The sequence below is a fragment of the Carcharodon carcharias genome, chromosome 9 (genome assembly GCF_017639515.1).
Source record: "Carcharodon carcharias isolate sCarCar2 chromosome 9, sCarCar2.pri, whole genome shotgun sequence".
Classification (NCBI taxonomy): Eukaryota; Metazoa; Chordata; class Chondrichthyes; order Lamniformes; family Lamnidae; genus Carcharodon; species Carcharodon carcharias.
The window spans coordinates 48,172,736-48,195,153 of NC_054475.1; positions in this window are offsets into that span (position 1 = coordinate 48,172,736).

Genomic DNA, 22,418 nt, shown 5'->3' on the forward strand with positions numbered 1-22,418 from the left:
GCTGCATTTGTCTGGGAAGCACCTACACGCCGTGGTAGTATAAGAAAAATGAAGAAATGTTAAAATCACACTGGTGGCATGGGTGTACAAGCATTGTATAAAGCCACTGCACCTTTGTAAATATGTTAACCATTGCACTTCATGAAGGTCTCCTGGGTTTTTCTTGCTGTTGCTTGTGTTATTGTCAGTGCGCATTCCCCACCACTGCCCACTGCCCCTATGTCCCCCTGAATCACTGCCTGTCCATCAAGGCATCGCTTTTTGCCAAGGCTCCCTTGAGCCATGTGCGAGAAGCCTCCCTCTCACACTATTCCCCTTCCCTCCACAGCCCTCTAGACCTCACAGAGAGACCTTTGCCTTGTCAGGGTAGATTATCAGGGTTCTCTTTCAGATGTGCAGTTGAGTTAACCTTCAGCTCCACCCATCCGATGACCCTCCTACCACCTAGCATTTTGCCTGTTGGACATTTAGGGTATTGATACCTTTATCTGCCTTTGTCCCGTGCACGTCACCTTCCAAACCATATCCAACACCTTCTAACTTCCTCCTGTAACCACCCCTCCCCTCATCACCATAGACCCCATGGCCAGTGTTACCTGCACCCTCCCATCGTCACCCTTGAACTTCCACCTATCACTCTGGAGCCCATCACCATCACCCTTCAAATGCCTTCCCTCCCTGATGGGCCCACACTAATCCGCATGCCTGGTCTGGTCCTGTCCACCCCTAAGATCCGTGTTAAGCTTCTTATCCCCTCCTCAACTACCCAGACAAGACCTCCTCCTGCTACACCTGGACCCTCTCTCTCTCACCCTGCCGCAAGCACAGTTGCAGTGGTGTCCCACCACCAGTGCCATTGGCTCAAACCCCCAAGATTCCAGCATCGACAACACTGACCCCTCCCGCTGAACATTTGCACCACTCCCACCCCAACCCCATCCCACCCCCGGCCAAGGCTTCCTGGTTCCCCTGTCATGTAATCCGACCCCACCCCATATGTATTCTGACCCCTCTTATCATGTGTTCCAAGCCCATGCCCTTGTGTGTTTCAACCCCATGTCTTCCAGCACCACCCTGCACATTTCCTTGGTGTGCACCATACCTGGGGTCATATGGATGTCCGGTGCTCCAGGCCACAGCTTCTCAGGTCAGTGCTCTCTCACCATGTGTGAATGCCATATTGTTCCAGTCGTGAATTGGACTAGTGGATGTGCTAGAGGGGGGAAACATTCTGGTCTGTTGCTGATTTAAATAACATTAATCATATGCAAAGCTGGTTCCCAGCGACCTTTAGTGGGAATGGCAACCCGCCATTATCCTGCCATAACAATTGGGGCCGTAAGTTCCTAACATCATTTCTCATCTTCAGGAAATTGATTTTTCCCCTCCTGTCACATTCTCCGCCCCAGCCAGCCACGAACCCTGCCACTGGCAGGAGGGGTAAACTCCAGTCATTACCTCTATCTCCTCCATTTTACAGATACTGCCAGACCAACATTTTTGGTTTTATTTCAGATTCCCAGCAACCACAGTATTTTGCTTTTTGCCTTATATCTGAGTTGTCCGTGCCTCTTAACAATGAAAAGCCTCAGTCAAATCCTGTCTCAATCTTCTTTGCTTGTTTCTAACATGGGGTTGGCAATTCCAGTTGGATGGATTCCTGGAAGTTTCATCATGTGACCTCCTGCCTTCGGCTGCCCTGTACCCACACTCCTGCCATTGGTCACCTGACTTGTCCATCCTCACAGCATTCCACCCCGATAGCTAAGTTAAGATGTTCTTGATTGTGTGATGCTTCACCGTGAGTTAAATAGCCATATCATCCCTGCCCCAGTAGTTAACTAATAAATGAAAGTATTCAAAGAAAATTTAAAAAAACTCAATTTCTTTAAGTACCCTTTACGATTGCTTGTAACAGTGTCTTAGGGATTCTTAATTCCTGGAGACTCCAGGATGATTTCAGAGAGTTGGTCTTAACCTTCATCCTATGTCACTATATTTTAAAATTTTAATCATATACCTTTGAAACAAGGACACAGCCAAGAAATAATTGTAATTTGGCAAATGGCAAATCTTTTGATAATTGGTTCCTGGCCCTGCTCTTAGGCCCTTTGCCTGGTTATAACAGGAGTTCCATCTACTGTGTATCTCCCACGTGAAGAGCTTGAACAGTGCATTGAACACAATGAACATTGATCCTTTTAAATCTGTTATTCTGGGTGGAATTTTATCAGTGGCGTACCATTCCTGACAGTGTAGCCAGAAATGTGCACACTTCCCCTCTCTTGTTTTTTTCCCCATTTCCCATGCGATCACAATTAAAATTTAAAGTGCTGGCAATGTACACGGAAGACACATGCGATTTCGCGGTGGGGGAAGCTTTTCAACGGTGAAACCCACCATCAGCTGATGCTGCAGCAGGTACGGGCGGACAATACACTAACCTCCTGGACAAACAGGGAGGCTCAGCATCATGGTTGAAACTTTTCTGCCCAACTCAGTTACGATAAACATAAGACCCATTGAGAGCACAAAGGGTGTTTTTCAAAATTAAATTTCACTTGTAAATATTTCACATTGCATTGGATTCACTTCATTCATGTGTGCATCATCGTTATTTGTTGAGACTAGATTAGTCAGAGAGCTAAATGTACTGACACGCCTCATGGTTAGAACGCCTTATGGTTGGCACGCAATCATAGTTACAGGGCAGTTAGTGACATTTCTTTATTGTGGAAGAAACAATGATGTGGTTTGTTGTTCACTCTTTATTGAAAGTTCATGTCAGTGTCCAGTGTTGCACTCGCCACTCTGTGGGACATGGCTGACCTTGCAGGCCCAGCTGGCCCTCCCTTCTATGCATTGTAAAGGATATTGTCCGAGATCACTCTCAGCGAGGATAATTGAAATGTTGTTGTTGAACTCAAAGCTCTGTAAGGACTCTGCCAGCCAAGGCTGTGAGATAGACTAACATTTGGACAGTACTGATCCTGCCTTGTAGGCCTCTCATTTTCTTACCTCAACTGACTGTCCCCACCACCCCTTATCTATACGCTGGATGCAAGGCCCTTCTCACCTTCACTCCTTCACTCCTCCATCTGAACCCAGACCTTTCAATTGGCTGCCCAAATCCGCCTCATGCCTGAGTCACTCTTGCCAGTCCCGAGTCTCCATGCAAGCCGCTACTCTCCTACTCCCCTCCCTTGTGCTACAGAATTCAATAAGGAATGCTTCAGACACAACTGCACCAAGCCAACTGTTGCACACAACATTTAAACAAAACTGGTTTCCACGAGATTCTTGTGTGTGGCTGACTATCTTGAAGGTAGCTTGTAATTAAAAAGTGTTTTACGCTAATGAGTATTTATAGCATGCAAATGTATGAATCTGCCACAGGACGACATGAGGTCTGAGACACCACTGCTGGCTTAATTTCTGAATCTCAACCCACTGTCAGGAAGTCAAAATTTTGAATCTTGCCTAAGTCATTGTTGTCTTCCCAATATGTGCTGTGAATACCTCTTCAGGGTAGGTGGGGCTTTTCTTGCAATAGAGTGGGGAGTTAGTGGTGTACTGGTAATGCCACTGCACTGGTAATCTAGCTAATGCACTGGGGGCAAGGGTTCATATCCCACCATGGTAACTGGTGGAATTTTTAAAATTTCAATTAACAAATCTGGAATGTTCAGCTAGTCTCAGCAATGGTGACCATGAAACTATCATTGATTGTCATTAAAAACCCATCTAGTTTATGTTTAGGGAAGGAAATCTGCTGTCCTTGCCCAATCCAACCTACACAAGACTCCAGACCCGCAGCAACGTGGTTGACTCTTAACTACCCTCTGAAATGGCCAAGCCAGCCACTCAGTTGGGGGATGGTTAGGGATGGGTAACAAATGCAGCCTTGCCAGTGACACCCACAATCCCATGAACAAACTAAAAAAAGAAACTGCCTCAAGCAGCTTTCTCCAGGTCACTGCTGCCTTTTGTTTCACAAACGAAACAATACGCACAATGGTGCCACATCTTTCAGAGACCTGCTCCTGGAATGGAAGAACCAGTCTTTCAAGCATTCAATAACAAATAACGAATACTAACTGCAGAGCGTTGGAAAAAAATTAACCCACTCCTACCCACAACAGCCATTTTGAGAGGATTTCACAGCATACATATTGGGTTTATAAATATTGCACAGAGATAAAAATAAAAAACTGCGGATGCTGGAAATCCAAAACAAAAACAGAATTACCTGGAAAAACTCAGCAGGTCTGGCAGCATCGGCGGAGAAGAAAAGAGTTGACGTTTCGAGTCCTCATGACCATTCGACAGAACTAGGTGAATCCAAGGAAGGGATGAAATATAAGCTGGTTTAAGGTGTGTGTGTGTGTGTGTGTGTGTGTGTGTGTGTGTGGGGTGGGGGGGGGGTGTGGGCGGGGGGGGTGGTGGTGGTGGTGGGTTGGGGGGGAGAGAAGAGGAGTGGGGGGTGTGGTTGTAGGGACAAGCAAGCAGTGATAGAAGAGATCATCAAAAGATGTCACAGACAACAGAACAAAAGAACACATAGGTGTTGAAGTTGGTGATATATATCTAAACGAATATGCTAATTAAGAATGGATGGTAGGGCACTCAAGGTATAGCTCTAGTGGGGGTGGGGGGAGCATAAAAGATTTAAAAATATTTTTAAATAATGGAAATAGGTGGGAAAAAGAAAAATCTATATAATTTATTGGAAAAAAACAAAAGGAAGGGGGAAGAAACAGAAAGGGGGTGGGGATGGAGGAGGGTTAAGACCTAAAGTTGTTGAATTCAATATTCAGTCCAGAAGGCTGTAAAATGCCTAGTCGGAAGATGAGGTGTTGTTCCTCCAGTTTGCGTTGGGCTTCACTGGAACAATGCAGCAAGCCAAGGACAGACATGTGGGCAAGAGAGCAGGGTGGAGTGTTGAAATGGCAAGCAACAGGGAGGACAGACCGCAGGTGTTCTGCAAAGCGGTCGCCCAGTTTATGTTTGGTCTCTCCAATGTAGAGGAGACCGCATTGGGAGCAACGAATGCAGTAGACTAAGTTGGGGGAAATGCAAGTGAAATGTTGCTTCACTTGAAAGGAGTGTTTGAGCCCTTGGACGGTGAGGAGAAAGGATGTGAAGGGGCAGGTGTTACATCTTTTGCGTGGGCATGGGGTGGTGCCATCCTTGACTACAGCTCCTCACACCCCGCTTCCTGTAAGGACTCCATCCCATTCTCTCAGTTCCTTCGCCTCCGTCGCATCTGTTCCGATGATGCTACCTTCAAAAACAGTTCCTCTGACATGTCCTCCTTCTTCCTTAACCGAGGTTTTCCACCCATGGTCGTTGACAGGGCCCTCAACCGTGTCCGGCCTATCTCCCGCGCATCCGCCCTCACGTCTTCTCCTCCCTCCCAGAAACATGATAGGGTCCCCCTTGTCCTCACTTATCACCCCACTAGCATCTGCATTCAAAGGATCATCCTCCGCCATTTCCGCCAACTCCAGCATGATGCCACTACCAAACACATCTTCCCTTCATCCCCCCTGTCGGCATTCCGTAGGGATCGTTCCCTCTGGGACACCCTGGTCCACTCCTCCATCACCCCCTACTCCTCAACCCCCACCAATGGCACCACCCCATGCCCACGCAAAAAATGTAACACCTGCCCCTTCACTTCCTTTCTCCTCACCGTCCAAGGGCCCAAACACTCCTTTCAAGTGAAGCAACATTTCACTTGCATTTCCCCCAACTTAGTCTACTGCATTCGTTGCTCCCAATGTGGTCTCCTCTACATTGGAGAGACCAAACGTAAACTGGGCGACCGCTTTGCAGAACACCTGCGGTCTGTCTGCAAGAATGACCCAAACCTCCCTGTCGCTTGCCATTTCAACACTCCACCCTGCTCTCTTGCCCACATGTCTGTCCTTGGCTTGCTGCATTGTTCCAGTGAAGCCCAACGCAAACTGGAGGAACAACACCTCATCTTCCGACTAGGCACTTTACAGCCTTCTGGACTGAATATTGAATTCAACAACTTTAGGTCTTGACCCCTCCTCCATCCCCACCCCCTTTCTATTTCTTCCCCCTTCCTTTTGTTTTTTTCCAATAAATTATATAGATTTTTCTTTTTCCCATCTATTTCCATTATTTAAAAATATTTTTAAATCTTTTATGCTCCCCCCACCCCCACTAGAGCTATACCTTGAGCGCCCTACCATCCATTCTTAATTAGCACATTCGTTTAGATATATATCACCAACTTCAACACCTATGTGTTCTTTTGTTCTGTTGTCTGTGACATCTTTTGATGATCTGCTTCTATCACTGTTTGCTTGTCCCTACAACCACACCCCCCCCTCCACTTCTCTCCCCCCACCCAACCACAACCCCCCCCCCCCCACCGCCACAAACACACACACCCCTTAAACCAGCTTATATTTCACCTCTTCCTTGGATTCACCTAGTTCTGTCGAAGGGTCATGAGGACTCGAAACGTCAACTCTTTTCTTCTCCGCCGATGCTGCCAGACCTGCTGAGATTTTCCAGGTAATTCTGTTTTTGTTATAAATATTGCAAGTTGTCTAATCAACAAGCAGTGCTGAATGGGAAGTGATTATGAAGTGACTGAATAAAATAAACTTTTCAAAAATGTTACACATTCAAACTTGCCAAATAACTTCAAGTAAGTTTGTGAAGGCATTGGTGGTGATTTCATAGCATGAGCTAGGGGCTGAATCATCCCAGATTTGCACTAAGTGCAGTAGCAGGCTGGAAGAAGGACGTCTTACCCGCCGGCCGCAATGGCAGCTTTTCACACCGTATCATCCCAATCCCACCTCATTAATTATGCATTCCCGGGAAACACACCATTTGGATGGCGGGTGCGCGCTCATTCGCCCTACGCCATCACCTCACCCCTTCCTCGCGCCGGGCATCCTATTTAAAGTGCAGCCACACACATACCTCTTAGTGCTTCCAGCCCAGGACTTCTGTAAAGAAGACATGGCCCCAAAAGGCCAAGAAGACTGCAGACCCTAGTTTAATGACATGTCCCTCAAGTGCCTTTTGGACGCAGTGGAGGCCTGTATCCCAGCTCTGGCTGCAGAGTGGGCAGCAACATCACTAATCCAGCATGGGAGACGGTGGCAGCGATGATCAGTGCCAGTGCCCTGCAAAAGAGGACAGCCACCCAGTGCCACAACAGGATGAATGGTCTCATCCATTCCACCAGGGTAAGTGACTATTCTCATCGCTCTCAACTCACACACTCACAAACCATCACATGAGAAGCTTGCCTTTGTGCTGACTAGTGAGAATGTGGACCGTGCCTATGGCTATGGTGAGGCCGGTGGTGAACACCTACCTGAGGATCCTGCACCACATCATACCCTCCCTCAACACAACTGTGAATGCTCTCTCTGCTGCTTTTGACTCTGTTGCCATGCACTGTCTTTACTTTGGTTCACAGGGAGCTCTGCCAAGTGACCGACACACTCAGCCAGCCAGTCCCTCAGCTCCATCCAGGTCCTCATCTCCAGCCAAGAAGACACCTCCTCCATTGAAGAGATGGAAATAAGCAGACTGGAAGACTCTTCACAGTGCTTACCCACACCCTCCACAAGCGCTGTGAAACACACTTTGGTTGGACCTAAATCTAGAGCAGGCTTGGGTTCACAATCTGATGGTCACTGCTTGGACACATGTCCACAGCAGGAGGAGGCAGGTTCAGCTGAGCTCCCTGGCACTCGGAGGACTGCTGGGGAAGAGACATCCGTGAGTTCTGAGTCAGATGACGAGACTCTGTGTTTGGCTATTGAACTCATCCTGGAGATTCAGCAGAAGGCGTGGGAACATCAGTCAGAGCTGTTGGTAGCTCTCAACAGAGTGGTACGCGAGTGAGAGGAGTGCATCCTCCTGCTCTCTGATGAAGTGGTGCCCACATGTGCACATCTGGAGGTCTCCATGGGGAGGTTGGCGGATGCCATGGAGACCCTGGTCTAGCCGAATGCAGAGACGTGCATGGTTCTGCAATCCATTGTGGTAGACATGGGTGAATTCCTGCGGTGGCCACGTGAGAGGGAAACGGGGCACCTCGATATCCCCCTAGGTGCTCCTTCCCCTCAAAGAGTCAGGCCAGGGCCTTTGGGCACTTGAAGAGAGGAGGAGCAGCAGCTGGACACCACTCGCTCATCCATTCAGGAATCTCAGAATCTCTTTCTGCTCCCTCTGAGTCCCCTTTGCCTCTGACCCCCTCAATCTCATTCTCTGTCACTGCAGAGGGGGCAGCTGGCCCACAGGAGGACAGCCAAAGCAAGCCGGGACTCCCACGGTCTGGGCTTTCCAGAGGACCCATGCCAAAGTCATCAGAGGCAACAGGGTCAACCATTGCACAGGCTGTCTCCACCCCTGCTGTGGATGTCAGGGCAGAACCTAGAAATCTAAGGTGTTCAAAAGTTAAGAAATTATGATCACAGTTGGTTGCACGGGTGAACACATTTTGTCATTTTACAATCTGAAAATACATTCACTTTCACTGAATCATGTGTAATGGTGTCTTTCAGCTTCATTGACAGGCTTCGCGAATCCTCCTTCTGCACCCGTCCCTTCCCCCACCACTAGCAGTTCAGCTGCATGCAGCCAGCCCACAATTGTGGACGGAGAAGTGGCAGGTCCTTTCGGAGCTTTGTGCAAGCACTCTCCCACGCATGCGGATCCTTCCCATATCACACTCATCTCAATGTCCTGAGTATTTCCATTGCTGCCTGCTGGGGTTCGTTTTCAGTTGTCCATCTGAGCTGACCTACATCTCCGCCCACCCACTGATCACATTCCCTTGCAGCACCTGTTCTCGCACACCACGACTCTCTTTTCACCTTCCATTTAACCAGCATGATAGTCCTACAGCTTTTCTTGCACTGTCCCATCCTTTCCCCTTCCCCAGTCACCCATTTCCTTTCCCCCATCACTGTCGACCTGCCTGGCATCACCTTCCACCTCCCCTCCGTGATCGACCAGCCGCAACCCTTTTCCTTCAGGGGTGTCCAGGTGAACTTGCACATTCCCTCCCTACCTGAAAATCCCACCCCCATCCACATTAAGCTCCCTGATCTCTCACCCCCAGGGTCTATGTCTGCCTCTGAGTCCCCACCAAACACTCTCACCATCCCTTCTACTGATACTGTCGCACTGTAGCCCTCCCACCCTATCACCTCGCTCTGCCCTTGGTCATTCTCACCATTCCCTCATACCATGCCCACCCCCTGGATTCCTTCCTTCCCTCCAAACTTCTTCCCTTACACCTTCCTCTACCCCCCCCTTAAACCTACCTCTCAAGTTGCCATCTTCTCCCCCGATGTCCCCCTTCTCCCCTGTACACCCTCCGCCCGCATCCCAACTTTACACCCTCAACACCTTCGACCCCCCCCTCAACCTCACCCCTCTGGATAACCTCAGTTCGCTCCCCAAGAGGCAGGCTTAGACTCAACAGAGCCCTCTCTTATATGTTCACCTGGACATTCCCCCTCACTGGACTCCTTCCCCTCTTGGAACTCCTTCCCCTCTTGGAACTCCTTCCCCTCTTAGAACGCCTTCCCTCACCAAGGCTCGTACCCCCCTCCCTGGACTTCCCCCCAGCCTTAGTCCTTCCCCCTTCCCCCTTCCAGACTCCTTCCTCCACCCTTACTCCTTCCCCTCTCTGGGTTCCTTCCTCCCCCCAGACTCCTTCATGCCCCTGGACTCTTTCCCTTTTCCAGATTCCTTCCTCCACCCTTACTTCTTCCTCCACTCTTACTCCTTCCCCTCTCCAGACCCATTACTCACCCCCCCCCGGACTTCCTCCCCCTGGATTCCTTCCTTCCCTCCAAACTTCTTCCCTTACACCTTCCTCTACCCCCCCTTAAACCTACCTCTCAAGTTGCCATCTTCTCCCCCGATATCCCCCTTCTCCCCTGTACACCCTCCGCCCGCGTCCCAACTTTACACCCTCAACACCTTCGACCCCCCCTCAACCTCACCCCTCTGGATAACTTCTTTCCCCCCTCCCAGCCTCACCCCCTGACACCTTCACTCCCCCCTTCCCAAACTCACCACCCCCTGACACACCTTCCCTTCCCAGTCAATCCTCGGCCTTCCTCTCCCACTCCCCTGGTACATCCTCTTCTCCCAAACACAGCTGGACCTTCCTCTTCACCTCCTCGACCATCATCCATTGTGGACAGACCCTCAATGGTGACTTTCCAACTTCCGTGAGCTGCCATGAAAATCCATCCAGCCTGCCATGGATGTTCCTCCTGTGTGCCATTGGTGTCAGGCTCCAACACCTTCTGCTCCTCGATGTTTGCAATGCGAGCAAGGCCTGATGATAATTCCTGACTTCTGCATGTCACGTTTTTCAAGATTTGTTCTGCACCGGCATGTTTTCCTGCTGTGTGCAAATGATCCTGAGTGGGGGGATGATTCCGGCTGGCTGAGCTTATAATGATATGGAGATGTATTACAATGAGGTTCCTGATGTCCGACGGCATGAAATATCCACCATCGATGGGCAAGGCCGACGACTGCAAACTGGTTTCACAACCTCATATAACTGATTTTTGGCTTTCTCGCCATATTGCCCCCTCACGCTGCTATACATACCCGACACAAGTGGGCACGGAAAATCCCATCCTAGGACATATGTCACCATTCCTTAATCATTTTTGGGTCACAATCTTGGAATGTCCTGCCTGTAGAAGTACCATGAATGTAGCAGTTCAAGAAGGAGGCCCATAAACATGTTTTTGAGGATAATTAAGATTGCGCAATAAATGCTGATCTTGATAGATCTGAGAATGAGTGAAAAAACAAAGAAATGCATGAGATAGGAGGGAATAGAGGTTTATGGGAGCAAAATGGGGACCACTACAGTGGGAGTAAGCACATGTTGAGTATAAAAACTGGCATTGACCAATTCGGCCAAATGGCATGTTGCACGGTAGAATCAATGAATATTCTATGGGTGGAATTATAACATGTTTAAAATCACTTACAAAAGAGAAAAATCATAAACTAATTTTCACAATGATGCTGTTCTGGTCTACGTTCTCAAAGTTATACTCTGCTGATATACAGTAACACACTGACATAGCACTAGTGTACAGTCTGTTAAAACAATTTATCGAAGAAATATTTAACACATTAATATCCATTACCATGCCCAGGAAAAAGAATGACTCTTCCATATCCTGTCACAAGGGGGACTATGGATAGGAGCAACAGGTACAATAGGGTTAATTGGTCTGCTTGGCTGCCATGTGTCATGCAGTCATTTCATATAGCTATGGTGAAATATATGAGAGGCTTTCATTAGTTGTTACTTCCATTGCATCTGCATACTTTACACAGCTCAATGTGACAATGAGTCAGGTGTCTCTGTTTACCTCAGTGTACACTGTACATATCACATTGTGTAACTTCAACAAAAAGCTGACTGAATTACTCAATACAGCTGTAATGTCTTTAAGGTCAAATAGATGAAGAGCAATATTGACATTCAGAGATTTCTAGTTTCGGCTGGCCATATAAAGCTGGACATATGGCCTATGATATAACTGGCCATTTCTTCTCCATGTATGTAATACCAAATCGCCATTTCTGGAAGAATTGTTTCAGTTCAATAAATGAACTCACCCTATATCTATTTGTTGAATGATGGATAACAAACAAATCTAATTAATAATTGATGATTTATTTAATCCTTAATGATTTTGTGACAGGCACAATTCATCCATTACTGAATACAGCTATTTGCTGCCAATGAATGTAGCAATCTAGTTGATCCAGGCACAGGTAACAAAAGGGCTGTTATTGGCAGGAGTTTCCAAGAAGGCTTTGTACCTGGTGCAGCCTTCACCACCGTCATGTTGACATTCCGGAGTGAATGTGGCTGAGGATTTATCCACTAAAAAAAAAAGACACACTTTAAAAAATTAAAGTAATGCATTCACAGCAGTGATGGTCAGTATGGCTAGAATTTTCTGTCCCCTTTGCTTTTGGGCGTCATGGTGACGTGAGTGGACAATATGGCAAGAAGACCAAAAATTGGTTTCACGATGTTGTGAAACCAGGTTGTGATTGTCTGCTCCACCCGTCAATGGCGGGCCGCGTTTCCCACTGTCGGACATCAAGAACATAATTTTAATACATCTGCATATAATTATAACCGCTGCCTGCCAGAATCATCCTCTCACGCCGGATTATCTGGCATCACGTCGACGTGTTTCACAACCGTACATAAGTGACATGCACTCCCCTTGGGGCTTTGAGATTTGTTTTCCTCCCTTGCTTCAGGCAGCACTAGCAGTCATCAGTGCCAGGCTTCATAGACAGCGCCACATCACTTTTAGAGGGGCTCACGGGCTGGTCTCTACCATCCAGACCAGCCTTAAGGCGGGGGTGGTTTTTCAGCAGCTGCAGGGCCAGGGATTGTTTGGGGAAGCGGGTGGGATGATGCCTCAGGCAAGGGAAGAGGCTGCAGGGTGAGGGCTGTACTGGAGAAGGAGTTATCCCAGGCTGTATGCGGAGACACATGTTGATCTGTGCAAGTAGCCTCAAGATGGTGCAGGCTGAGGAAGCACAATGACAATTGATAAATGTTCAGCACCATTCATGACTCCTTGGATACTGAAGCAGTCCATGTTCAAATGCAGCAAGACCTGAACATTCCGACTTAGGATGATAGGTGGCAAGAAACATTCACGTCACACAAGTGCCAGGCTTGTGTGGCAACTGAAACAAAGTTAAAAGTTATCTCCACAGAATTCAAGATTCCCAATATCTGCAGTAATTTGCTTTTATATCAATGTTAAATGTTTCCAACCAGTGGAGAGTTTTCTCCCTGATCCCTGTTGACTCCAGTTTTGCTGGGGCCCATTAATGCTACGCTCAGTCAAAAGCAGCATGATGTCAAGGACAGTCACCCTCACCTCACCTCTTGAGTTCAGCTCTTTTGTCCATGTTTGGATTAAGGTTGTAATGAGGTCAGGAGCTGAGTGTCCTGGTGGAACTCAAACTGAGCGGCAGTAAGTAGGTTATTGCTGTGTAAGTGTTGCTTGATAGCACTATTGACAACACCTTCCATCACTTTGCTGATGATCTGGAGTTGACTGATGGGGTGGGGGTAATGGGCCAGGTTGGGTTTGTCCTGCTTTACGTGTACTGGACATACCTGGCAATTTTCCACATTGCCAGGTAGATGCTAATGTTGTAGATGTACTGGAACAACTTGGCTAGGGGCACAGCAAGTTCCGGAGCATAAGTTTTCAGTACTATTGCTGGAATATTGTCAGGGCCTATAGCCTTTGCAGTACCCAGTTCCTTCAGCTGTTTTTTGATATCACATGGAGTGAATTGAATTGGCTGAAGACTGGCACCTGAGATGCTGAGGACCACCAGGGAGGCCGAGATGGATCATCCACCTGGCGCTTCTGGCTGAAGATGGTTGCAAATGCTTCAGCCTTGTCTTTTGCACTAATCTGCTGGGATTCCCTCATTGTTGACAATGGGGACATTGGAGCCTCCTCCTCCAGTTAGTTGTTATCCACTGCCGTTCATGACTGGATGTGGAGGACTGCAGAGCTTAGATATGATCCATTGGTTGTGGGATTGCTTAGCTCTGTCTGTCACGTGCTGTTTGGCTGCTAGTAGTCTTGTGGTTGTAGCTTCACCAGGTTGGCATCTCATTTTTAGGTATGCCTGGTGCTGTACATGTCATGCCCTCCACTACTCTTCATTGAACTAGGGTTGATTCCCTGGTTTGATGGTAATGGTAGAGTGGGAGTTATGCTGGGCCTTCAGGTTACAGGTTGTGGTCGAATACAATTCTGCTGCTGCTGATGGCCCACAGCGCCCCATGGATGCCCAGCTCTAAGTTGCTATAATTGTTTGACATCTATTCTATTTTGCATGGCGGTAGTGCTACACAACACAGATGTTTATTGGAAAAGTAATGTGAGGTAAGAGTAACAATAAGATTGTGCAAAAATAATAAAGGACTATTATTTTGAATATTCTATCTCTCCAAATGGATTAGGGAATATTAATAAATAGCGAGTGAAAAAGTCAAGCTGTGCTGATTAAAGTCATTTATAAAGGACTCATGAAGGAACTGCAGCTACATTCTTAAACTTTACTCAAGGTTAGTCTTGGTATCAGTGTTACCAACTCTGATTCCATCACTGTTGCTGTGCTTTTGGACAAGTGTCTAACATCAAGTTAGGGGCGAACCCGAATCCTTGCTGCTTTCTGTTGGCAAAGACTATCAGAAAGTCTGTGCTTTTGTTCTCAATGCTGGATATTGTTCAAACTCAATCAATCATATACAATTTCAGTGTCCTGCTTAAATCCACATCCATTTCACCACCAGGACTACCTACATCCATCCCTGAAATATCACCTGCCTTTGCTCCCCTTTCTGCTGAAATCCTTATCCAAACCCTTGTTACCTCAGGAGCTTTTCAGTGCTGTTCTTGATGATTTCCTGACATCCATCTTCTATAAATACCAGATCATCCACTGAGGGTCCACTGTACTACTTGAATCTTAGCCCATACTAACTCGTGTTCTTTTATCTCACTGATCCTTTCCATTGGACACCTGTCTCTCTTGGGGTACAGGCATTTGGGAATCACATTCCATGATTCTATCTATTCTTCTGCATAAACTATTATAAAGAAAACATTCCTGGACATGATATGCTAACCTCCTGATTTTGCAATGCTTGTTCCTGGTGTTTACCAAAGTAAAACAATTTAACAATTGATGCTGCTCTGACTAAATGCTCCTTTAGATTTAAGAAGATGGTCGGGGGCAGGGTGGAAAAAAATTCCCGAACCTCCTTTGATTTTCCTTCAGGAGCAATGGCACTACTTAGACATTATAGGATAATTGCCAATGGAATCAATTGTATAAAAGGATAGCATTGATGGTCCGTGGATTGCCTGTTGGCTAGATTCCACAGTGGCAGTGCCAACTGACAAACAATTGCATGTGCCCAGTTGATAGCTCTACACTAACTCACACAGATCAGAAACAACTCAGGTTATGTGGCTGGTCTGTTCTGATTTTAACTCCCCTGTGTTGGGTTCATGCTCCTGATTGCTATTCAGTGGCTTCTACCGAAAAGTGAATGTCAGGTGAGAATAAGGTGGGACTCTGCCGGGATGCTCTTCATTGTCAAATAACACACCAACACTCATTGTCTGTGCCCACTGGCCTTTTGGTGAATTAGCGGAGGTCAGTGGGTGCCAGTGGAGCTGCACTCCAGAACTTTGGGGCAAGAGGGAAGTTAAATAGAGAGCAGATGAAGAAATATAAATGGAAATAAATGAATGCTCTGACTATAAGAGTTATTTCCCTTGCTTACTATAATGGTTGTGAAATACTTTGACACCCAGTCCCTACAGACTGTCCCACTAGTGGGGGGAAGGGAGAAAGGGACACTCTCAGGGATAACTGTGCACTTCCCATTGCAAAAGTTGCAAATTCTGACTTTCTTCAACAAAAATGTCAATTACACTTTTCTAACCAAGCTTCCGAGTGAATGTCCCATGCTTGTGTTCATGTCAAAAACAAGAGAGAACAATAGCACATCATAAAACATAAAACAAAGCAACACAAAAACAATGATTTTGGCATCCAAAGTAGTTGCATTCATCAATTAATATGTTCAGCCCTTGAACCATTTCAGGTTATTCAAACACATGCTCCTTTGGCCTGTAACCCCGACAGACAAGGGTGATAGCTGCACTAATCCAACTTTATTTCAAAACTGCACTGAAAGTATAAATAACATGCAGGCATGTAGTGGTCCAGCCAATGAAACTGCTTCAGTTGAGTGGGCGGGCGTTGGCGGGCGTGCTCAATCCGCCGGGTCCAATGGTGACCCGGTGGCCTGTATAAAGGAAGGCCTGGCAGCCTTGGGAAGGCTGCTTGCAATGGCTGGCCGAAGGGCTCTGCAGAGGGGCAATGGAGGTTATGCAAGTCCAGAGCGTAGGCCATCGGGGCAGGCCACGCCGGAGTGTAGGCGGAGGGTCTGTGTGCCTCTCATTTTTCTGATGACTGCCTTGCTGCCTTCCTCAAGGAGCTGGCAGCATGGTGGGAGATGTTGGTTCCCCAGGATGGGAGGAGGAGGCCCCCCCAACATGACAAATATGCCTGGGGGGAGGTGGTGGAGGTGGTGAGCTCCCGCGACGTAGTGCAGCGCACCTGGATCCAGTGTCGCAAGCGCTTCAACGACTTGTTGCGCTCTGGCATGGTGAGGACAATGTTGGCATTGGCCACTTAACCCAGCAGGTCGTCTTACGCCCCCTGGTGCTCACAGCCACCAACCCCACATCCATGTCTGTGTGTAGTGACTGCATTGAGTCATTGACGGCATGTGTCCTTTGCTGGGTTGGCCAGTAGATATTGCCCATGCTGATGTCAGCCTGAGAGGGTGGTGAAGAGATGGGTTCTGCCCCCACAGCATGTGGCACACTGAGACCCACATGACTGTTTTGGGGGCTACCTGGAGGAGCTGCACCTAGGTGCAATGCTGGAACTCCAGGGCGTGTCAAAGTCAGGGTGATGACATGCTGGGAGGGGAGCTTCAAGATGGCGTGGCAATGAACCGTCTGCTGCCCTCTGTGCTCCACATGCTTGCACCTCCTTGCTATGGAAGGATATACCATGTGGTGCCTAAAGTGATGTAGGCTGAATGTGGCCAAGGGGTGGGGGGTGGGGAACAGGCCTAGCATCTTTGTGTGAGTGTTTGGCAGCAGCGGGGTGAGGAGGCACTGGAGCCCTGATATGTCCCACTCTGGTTGGGGGTGGGCTGTGTGCGAAGTGAGTCCATGTGCAATTTTCACTAATCAGTGCTCTTCCCTCATTTTCAGGAGAAAAACACCCATAATGCAGCTGAGCGTGCGAGGACAGGTGGCAGCCAAGCGCAGTTAGCCATTCTCTGCCGGTTTGAGCAGGAGGTCCTGGATTTGGAGAGGCGCCATGCACCCAGGGCCACCAGTGGTGGTGAAGCTGGGGTGCCACAGGCAGGTATGTTTGCCCAGCAGTGAGGTCAGCATTGTTCTCCCAACAGTCATGGCAGTGCTGAATGTTCAGTGATTGAAGTTTGCAGCATGGCTTGACCATTGCTTATGGAAGGATGAGCGCATAATGATCTGGGGTCAGGGATGCATATTGTCATTGTCTCCACGTTAACTGATCCAATATCCTTGTTTTTCCTTTCAGCATCAGCGGAGCAGGGCCGAGAGGAGGAGCAGCAGAGGCCCCCTCTCACACCTGAGGGCCCTGAAGTCTCACCAGCGTCAAACCATCTCTGCCAGGCAGGCACCAGCGCAGATACTAGCACCTCGGTAGGAGTTAGAACATTGGCTAGTTTCCCGGGGCACAGTGGTGAGGACACTTCAGAGTTGCTGGAGGAGCTGGCAGAGACAGAGTGTGCCCATGGTGCCAGCAGTCAGAGAACTGCAGGGGACCAGTCACATGCTCAGTCGGTGCCTGATGACGTGCCTCTGGAGTCGTCCACAACACAGCCGGTGCAGGAAATACGGCCAGCTGTGCGAGAGCATCTGGGGGAGTTTCATGAGGCTATGCTTGGCTTGGTCTCAGTGGTGGAGGGGTCTACGCAGACGATTGGCGAAGAAATGAGCCACATGTCCGAGCACATGGAGAGCACGGCAACTCTCATGGAGACCCTACTCCAGAAACCCATCAGGGCTTCCTGGGGATGCGCTCTGACCAGTAAGCCCTCACATCGGCATTGACCTCAGCTGGTAAGTGCCAGTGTGGGAGATGGTCTGGGCATCATGTTTCCCAGATTGGTGCTCATCCATCCACAGTGAGCAGGGATTTCTGAAGTGACCTCCCGTTGGCGCAGCAGCTGCCTGTCGTCTCTGCGGGCACCTCTCAGGACGCTCCGGATGAGGGGGGCAGCTCCTCTGCCCCTCTCCCAGTGACCATAGCATCCAGTGAGGCTGCGACAACTGGGGAGTTGCCAGCTGTGGAACTGGCAGCTCCCTCCCAGGCGGGGCCAGCACAGGCTCCATGGGCTAGAGGATGACCACTAAGATTACCAAGGCCAATGGGAAAGCAGAGTCAGCAGGATGTCTCAGATGCCACTCTGGGCAATGGGGCAGCACCAAGACATAGCACCAGGAAACGTAAACATAAGGCACCTTAGGCACACCACTGGTTTATCACTGGTGCTTTTGTGTTGGCCCGCAATGAGGTCTTTATGATTTGCTCTGAATTGTAACACACTTGTCATTTTGTTTCATTAAGTTTCTTTGCCTGTGATATTAAATTCAGATATGTCACCATGGCTGAGGCTGCCTCTTTTCTTCTGCATGTGTTTGGTTTCCAGAAATGTTAGGAGTGCTTTATGGGACATTCAGCTTTATTAACAAGGTCCTTAGTTACTGTTCCTAACCTGGAAGATTTGGCACATAGGTATCGAGTATGGAACCTACAGCCCAGGCTTGTCCTGGAGGTCCATCTGTGGTGTGCTAGCTGAAGGTTCATTGGATTAAAGCCTCCCAGGTGTCCCTCCCTCCCTGGGGTATGCCCGGGTCAGCCGGCTACCCCCTCAGCATTTTCCTGTGCCGTGCTCATCCTCAGACTCACTGCCGGACTCACCATGTACAGCCGCAGCCACTGTGTCTACATTTTTTTCATCCACTGCATCCCCCCCTTTCCAGCGCAAGATTGTGGAGAGCGCAGAATGCAACCACTATCAGCGAGACACAATCTGGGGGCTACTGGAGTGCGCCCCCGAGCAGTCCATGCATCAGAAGCGCATCTTGAGAAGACCGATCGTTCTCTCCACCACAGCCCTTGTGGAGCCGCGGCTCCTATTGTACCGCTGCTCAGCCTCTGTTCTTGGATGGCGGAGAGGCGTCATGAGCCACCTTCTGAGGGGATAGCTCTTGTCACCCAGCAGCCATCCATCAAGCTGAGCTGGAGCACTGAAGAGCCCCAGCACCTGGGAGTGTCTGAGGATGTAGGCATTGTGGGAGCTTGCACAGACTTGTAGAATCAGCATCCTGTGATCACACACTATCTGGAGTTCATGGAGTGGAAACCCTTCCTGTTGACGAAGGCACTGGGCTCACTTGCTGGCACTTTGATGGCCACATGTGTACAGTCTATTGCACCCTGGACACGGGGGAAGCCAGCAATGGCCACGAAGCCTCTGGCTCGCTGTGTCTGGCTGGCCTGGTCCCAGCGGTAGTGGATGAAGGTCAATGCCCATCTGATCAGAGCATCTGTGACCTGCTTGACACAAGTGTGGACAGCTGATTGGGAGACACCGCAAAGATCACCCACCAAGCCCTGGAAGGAGCCAGAGGCATAGAAGTGGAGGGCAACTGTGAGCTTCAGAGTCGCTGGCATGGGGTGTCCGCCCACACAATTAGGAGAGATCTCAGGCCCAATCATCTGACAGATATAGCTGGCTGTCTCCCTTGATAGACGGATCCTCCTTCGGCCCTGCACCTCAGATATATTGAGGTAGCTGCTTTACCGCATGTATACCCTGGCAGCAGGATAGTGGCATCTTCTGCAGCCCCTTCCATCTTGGTCTACCTCTTGGCCATTTTCCCCTTGTGCTCCCCTTGTCCTCCCAAAGGTGGATCCCCTGGAGGCTGAATGTGCACTCCTGGCCTCCTGCTCCTTCTAGTCCTCCCTTCCTCCTCAGAGGAGGTGCCTCCAGTGGAGAGTTCAGCTCCCATTGCCCGGCTATGAGAAGGCTTCCAGAAGCCTGCAGGCCCAAAAACATTGCTGACTGCAGAATGCTTGGCCTGAGGGGTATGAGTCCAGACAAAGCAGCTGATATGCGTTTTCAAGTATTACAAATCACACAGGCAAGTTTCAAAAACTTTGAAAAATCAATACTTGACAGAGCACACTCGCAACCCCGGTGAGCCCTCTTATCCTGCCCGTGGATGAGGTTTATACAAATGTGTCCTACCTGCCTGCACGTTTTGCCTGTGCGACAACCCAAAGATTGCACAGTTGCCAAAAAATCGCCATCACTTGGTGTGTCAAGGGCCTTAAGTGGCCCGTTAATTAATGGCGGGCGCGCAGCAGATATCATCACGTCATTTTACACGCGGGTGTGCGGGTCCCGCCTCTCATAAGCCAATGGGAAAATTTTGCCCCTGGTAATTTTTGGCTGCAGAAGGTAACTGGCTGAGGATTTGGGGACAATTTTCTGGCCATTGCCTAGCTTCTTGGCCGTGAAATAGTGTGAAAAGACTGAAGAGGAGGGAGAAAAACATGTAACTAATATGTCTGGAGATGACCAAGGACAACATGGGACCATTTGTATAGCCTGAACACATTGGTGAACACAAGGCAACAGATGAAGCTCACTGGATAATAGAAATTTGGCTAATTTAAATGCCTTGATAATGTTCCTGCCAATTAGCATATGCTATGTTGGAAACATTCAGCTGAACTCAGCTAGGCTGACACCCCAGTACAGTACTGAGGAAGTGCTGGACTATCTAAGGTGCCGTACAGATGAAACATTAAACTGAGGTTCTGTCTGCCCTCTCAGGTAGGCTTACAAGATGCCAAGTCAGGACTTTGAAGAAGAACAGGGCAATTCCTTCCCAGTGTCCCGCTAATATTTTCCCCTCAATCAAAACCTAAAACCAGCTTATTATTTGTCTCATTACTGGCTGTGAAAATTTGCTGTGCACGAACTGACTATCATGCTTCCTCCATTATAACAGTGGCTGCATTTCAAAGAAAGTACTTAAAACTGGCTAAAGGGTATCGGGTTGTCCTGAGATCAAGAAGTGGCACTATGTAAATCCAAGTCTTTCTTTCTGTAGAGGCCAGGGGTTCATTTCAGCTCTTAGTAGCTTTTAGAAATTTTTTGGCAAGCTGCTTTACTGTTGAGTCACAGATGTGAAGAATGGCCCAATTTAGGTGTCAGGCCATTTTGCAATGAAACTTGTAGCCAAAGCAGGAGGTGACAGAATATGTAAACTCAGTCACACCCGAGGTCCCAAACTGGCGGCAGATGAGGAAAAAATGTCTGCATTTCACAATGTTGCCACGTTAGCTGTGCAAACATGTGGCAACACCTTATAGGTTATCTTGTGAAACATCTTTATTGTTCTTCAATGCGAATTTTTACCAAGCTGAATAGGTAAGTTTGCAATTAGTCATGGGGTAGATTTTCCCTCAGTGTACCAGAATAGGCCATAAAATAATGTGGGGTCCCGATTTTGGTGTATGTGCTGTGCCCAGGCAATCCAGGGCCATAACTCCATCTTTTTAAATGTGTACTATATTTATTAATGACTGATTTAGCACATTAGAAATCCATATATCCTAGGTCACTGATTAAATAAAGATTAGTAGCACAGGAAGTATATTTTTGTTCCCTCAGGGGAAATGGGCATTGTATTTACTGCCCATCCCTAATTGCCCTTGAGAAGGTAATGTGAGCTGCTTTATTGAAATGCTGCAAGCCATGTGGGGCAGGTAACAAGTGGCAAATAACATTTGCGCCATACAAGTACCAGGCAATGACCATCTCCAGCAGGAGAGAAGCTAACCATCGCCCCTTGACATTCAATGGCATTACCATCACTGAATCTCCCACAATCAACATCCTGGGGGTTACCATTGACCAGAAACTGAACTGGACCAGCCATATAAATACTGTGGCTACAAGAGCAGGTCAGAGGCTAGGAATCTGGCGGCGAGTAATTCACCTCCTGACTCCAAAAGCCTGTCCACCATCTACAAGGCAAAAGTCAGGAGTCTGATGGAATAGCCTCCACTTGCCTGGATGAGTGCAGCTCCCACAACACTCAAGAAGTTTGACACCATCCAGGACAAAGCAGTCAGCTTGATTAGCAACACATTCACTCCCACCAGTACTGACGCACAGTAGCAGCAGTGTGTACCATTTACAAGATGTGCTGCAGGAATTCACCAAGGCTCCTTCGACAGCACCTTTCAAACCCATGACCACTACCATCTAGAAGGACAAGGGCAGCAGATAGATGGGAACACCACCACTTAGAAGCTCCCCTCCAAGTCAATCACCATCCTGACTTGGAAATATATCACTGTTCCTTCACTGTCGTTGGGTCAAAATCCTGGAACCCCCTTCCTAATAGCATTGTGGGTTTACCTACACCACATGGCTGCAACAGTTCAAGAAAGCAGCTCACCACCACCTTCTCAAGGGCAACTAAGGATGGGCTATTAATGCTGGCCCAGCGTTGTTAGGGAGGGAGTTCTAGGATTTTGACCCAGCAACAGTGAAGGAACGGTGATATATTTCCAAGTCAGGATGATTTGGAGAGGAACTTGCAGGTGGTGGTGCTCCCATGCATCTGCTGCCCTTGTACTTC